Below are 4629 nucleotides of genomic sequence, written 5' to 3' on the forward strand. Positions count from 1 at the left end.
GTGGTCCGGGGCCGAGGGCAGGGCGGGGCGTGGGGCTGATCCATGAGTGGGTGGGGCCTGTCCCTCGGTCCCCTTCCTGCTCCTGCCCTACCTGGGCGGTGGCTACACCTGTCGCTCTCCGGCTGGGGCCCTGGTTGCCACGGAGGGAAGCGAGGCTTCTCGGGGCGCTGTCCGCTGCGGTGGCCGAGGGCGCCCCCGCTCAGGGCTAATATAGCCCGTGGCGCTCCCTTCCTTCCCCCGCGCCGCCCGCAGAATGTCGCTCCCCTTTTTCGAGCATATTTGGGTGTTGGGCACTGGAGACCCTCCCTCGCCCGGTTCGCGCCTTGGGCCCCAGCCCGGGTCCCCTGCGCTGCCCATAGAAGGAGAGGCCTGGCCCGCGCCCAGGTACCGCGGGCCGGGCCGTATATGGAGTGTCTCCCGGGGCCGGTCGGCCCCTCCCGACCAGGCCCAGTGCCCGCGGAGGGGCCAGGGTGGAGCGAGGGTCACCGCCGCGCCTGTGCTGCACCTGTCCTGCCCAAAGCCTCCCGCCCCGTCCACTCTGCGCGCATTGGGCTGCCCACTGGGCGCTCCGGCCGGCGACTCCCACGTTCTCCCCTTCGCGTTCTTACTCAGCCCCAAACCTCCTGGCGTCTACAGGGAGGAGGGAGCCGTGTCCCAGGTGGTCGGGGCCGGGGGTGCTGAGAAGATGAGAGAAGGAGTGACACCCAGTGTGTCCCGGTCCCAGGCAGGGAAGGGAGGCGACCCCTCCCCGGGGAACTTCATGCTGCATCTCCACCCCTGAGCGCCCCAATTCAGGGGGGCAGATCTAAGAGGTCTAAGCTGGCCCCCACCCCCACTGCTGAGAGGGCCACCGGCAGCTGCCCAGGGCAGACAGCTGGCATCGGGCACCGAGGTTGAGGAGGGTGGGGCAGAGGCGCGGGCTCCCGGGGACGGGTCCAGCCAGCAGCTCCGGGCACCAAGCCGGGCACCCAGGGCTGCGGGCAGGACCACCCGCAGCGCGCTCAGAGGTGCCTGGAAAAGTGACTCGTATGGGAGGGTCTCTTCCTCGCGGGGTGAGGGGCCCCAGGTGGCGGTGGGCCCAGCTGAGCGCCCTACCCCCCCATTCTTGGGGGGCTCACGGAGCCTCCTCCTGGGACGCACGGGCGGTGGGCGCTCTGACGGGCGGAAGCCCTGCCACCCTGTCGATAGAGGACAAGGACAAGGACATGGCGCTGCGTGTGGGACAGGCGGCAGCGCTTCCTTCGCCGCAGGCTGCACACACGCGTCTTTATATTTAGAGAACGAGGCTGGCCAAGGCCTGTCCACCTTGGAGTCACCATCAGCAGAGCCTGGAGCGCTTCTATTTATACCGCCTCAGGGAGATGCTTCCAAACTTCCTGGGGTTTGGATCTGCCTGTGGGAAGGTGGAGTGGGGGTCACGGGAGGTCAGGCGGGCGCTGCCTGCCTCACATTCTCCCTCCCCTCCCCCCAGGACAAGGACAGTCCTAACCTCGCTGTGGAACACAAGCAGAAGCAATCTTCGGGGATGAACTCAGTGGCGTGCTTTTGGGGGATACATCAGCGATGGGGCGCAGGCCAGAACGGAATGGTTCATTTTTCTCAAGTGCCTACGTGTTCCCAAAATAGTCGCCATTCCCATTGGGGAAGGGAGCCGGCAGCTGGGACAGGTGTGGGCCCTCTGGGATATAAAACACCCCGAGGGTGGCGTTTCCTAAAAATGACCCAAGTCCACTCCAGAACGGGGAGTGTGGTTAGTGCAAAGGGTCCTCAGTTCAAAGCTACTGTATTTAGCCTTTAAAAAAAACATGTTTATTTATTTGGGTCCTATTTCTCTCTCTCTTTTTAAATAGGAAAGCTTGTTTATTTTTTTGAAAAAATATATTTTAATTGATTTCAGAGAGGGAGAGAGAGAAACATCAATGATGAGAGAATCATGGAGCAGCTGCTTCCTGCACGCCCCCTCCTGGGGATGGAGCCCACAACCCCAGGCATGTGCCCTGATGGGAGTGGAACCCAGGACCCTTCAGTCCCCAGGCTGACGCTCTATCCACTGAGCTAACCAGCTAGGTTTTTGTTGCTTGATGAGTCTGGCTAAAGGGCCATCAATCTCGAACTCTTCAAAGAACCAGCTCTTGATAACATTGATCTTTTGTATTTTATTTATTTTTTAGCCTCTATGCCATTTATTTCTGCTCTGATCTTTTCTTATTTTCTTCTGCCTACTTACTCTGGTCTTTTCATTTTTTTAAAAATATATATTTTATTGATCTTTCACAGAGAGGAAGGGAGAGGGATAGAGAGCTAGAAACATCAATCAGCTGCCTCCTGCACACCCCCCACCGGGGATGGGCCTGCAACCAAGGCACATGCCCTTGACGGAAATCGAACCTGGGACCCTTGAGTCCGCAGGCTGACGCTCTATCCACTGAGCCAAACTGGTCAGGGCACTCTGGTCTTTTCTTGTTGTTCTCTTTCTAATTCTGTAAGTTGTAGGGTTAGTTTACCAAAATCTTTTCTTGCTTCTTGATGAAGGCCTGTCTTGCTATGAACTACCCTCAGAACTGCTTTCACTGTGTCTCAGAGATTTTGGGTTGTTGTGTGCTCATTTTCATTTGTTCCCAGGAAGTTTTTTTTTTATTTATTTCTTGATCTCATTGGCAACCCATTCATTGTTTAATAACATGATCTTTAGTCTCCGTGTGTTTGAACATTTTTGTTTTTACTGTAGTGGATTTCTAATTTCAGGCCACTGTGATCCAAGAAGATGCTTGATATGATTTCAATCTTCTTGAACTTGTAGAGACTTGTTTTGTGTCCTAACACGTGGTCTATTTTGAGAATATTTTAAAATTGATTTAAGAGAGAGAGGAAGAGAGAAACCTAGATTTGTTGTTCCACTTGTGTTGGCATTCACTGGTTGACTCCCTGACCGGGGATGGAACCCACAACCTTGGCACATGGAGACGATGCTTAACCAACTGAGCTACCGGGGCAGGGTTCACAGTTAGCCTTTCCAATGGTTTTGGAGGACGATGAATAATGGACAGACCCACATTTCATTTTTAATCCTTGTGTCCTGCTGTGTCATGGGTAGTGGAGACACTAGGAAAAAAAGCAGGGGGGATAGCTTCAATTTTGGTAGGAAGAAACGTGCTGTAATCCACTAAATACCTAATAACTTGTTGACATTTTAAACGGGAATGGAGTTAATATTTTCCAAAACTCTTGCTCAAGGCAACTCCTCTCTCTCCTTAGCAAGCTTTTCTTTTTTTAAAAAATCTTTATTGTTGAAAGTATTACATGTGTCACCTTTTCCTCCCCCTCTCCCTCCCAACAGGAAGCTTTGCTAAGCTCGGAGTCCACTAAATACACACTGCGAGCACTGAATACACAACTCTCAGCTAAGAAGCCTTCTGGGCCAGCAACCCCGGGAAGACGGGGTCGAGAACACAGCTCATGCGCTCAGCCACAGAGGGGGCCGGCTTAGCCTCTGCCGGGCCTCGGAGCGGGTGCTCAGTCCCATTCGGGTCTTGTTGGACTCTTGGCTGAGGGACAGAGGCAGGAGCAGGCGGGAAGCCACCTCCATCCGTGCTCGCCCTGGGAGCACAGTGCTGTGCTCCCGCCGAGTGAGCGGCTGGGCCCAGAGCCTTGAAGAGTCCACACCACGTCGGCCGGGCGCTGGGCTGAGCGCCTGCTTGTCTGCAGCCTCAGCTGCCAGCTGTCCATTGCTCACACCTCCCTTCTCTCAGCCTCGTCCCTCCAACTCCTGAGAGCGAGCGCGCTGTTCAATAATAGTGCTGCCATAGGGTAGTGTCCTGCAGTCATTAAAAAAATGTCTCCTGAAGAAACCTGAAAACATGGCTGCTCAAAGGAGATGAAGTTGGCCCTTGGAGGGGGAGCGAGAAGCCTCAGGTCTCACAATGGCTGGTGGCCGCCAAAGGCCATGGTACGTAAGGACACACAGCGCGTCTGTGGGATTAAACCTTCGTGGGGGGTGGGGTGGGAGGGGCAGAGGCCGTGGGACAGGAAACACCGTCCACAAAGGCCCCTGGGAAGGAGTGATCAGGAAAAAGGCTGAGAAACACAGCGGGTCCTCGAATGGCATGGTTTCCTGCCACCTTTCGCTGCAGCGCTGATGAGGTGCCGTAGGAGCTTAACTCTCATCTACAGCCAGGAGCCCTGTGGGAAGACTGGTTCCATTGGCCACGGTTCCGCTGCAGACGGAAGAACCCACGGATGGTGAGGGGGAGCTACTGAGCCAGGTTAGGGACACGCAGACATGCTCACAACATCTCCCAACAAGAGAAGTCCCAGCGTATGGCAGATGCACAGCCCCCACCAGCCTAAGGCGTATTTCAAAATGGCCACGGGAGTTACTCCTGGTAGAGTCACAGGTTTACTTTCCCCCGGTCTCTGTGTCACTCACTTCTGCTCTGGTCTCTATTAGCTCCTCCCCAGCTGGGTCAGGTGACTGAAGCCCTGGCCAGCAGCTCGTCAGCCTCGGGAAACCCCGAGCCACACGTGTTTTATGCCCTAAAACAGTCTCCTGAACACTCTTATGCATGCAGTTTAAAGCTTTCCCAACGAGCCCATCAGATACCACGCTCACACGAAGGAGGCCCACTCTGC

General features: G+C 55.6%; 1 protein-coding gene across 1 annotated transcript in view; it reads right to left on the bottom strand.

The window, feature by feature from the left end:
* Positions 1-215, bottom strand: part of ACTA1 (actin, alpha 1, skeletal muscle) — an 18770-nt gene extending 18555 nt beyond the window's left edge. The window contains exon 1 of the mRNA XM_014447011.2: positions 92-215. The gene's annotated coding sequence lies outside the window, so the exon portion shown is untranslated. The remainder of the gene's footprint in view (positions 1-91) is intronic.
* Positions 216-4629: the final 4414 nt, after the last annotated feature.

The sequence above is a fragment of the Myotis lucifugus genome, unplaced genomic scaffold (assembly GCF_000147115.1).
Source record: "Myotis lucifugus unplaced genomic scaffold, Myoluc2.0 scaffold_601, whole genome shotgun sequence".
Taxonomy (NCBI): Eukaryota; Metazoa; Chordata; class Mammalia; order Chiroptera; family Vespertilionidae; genus Myotis; species Myotis lucifugus.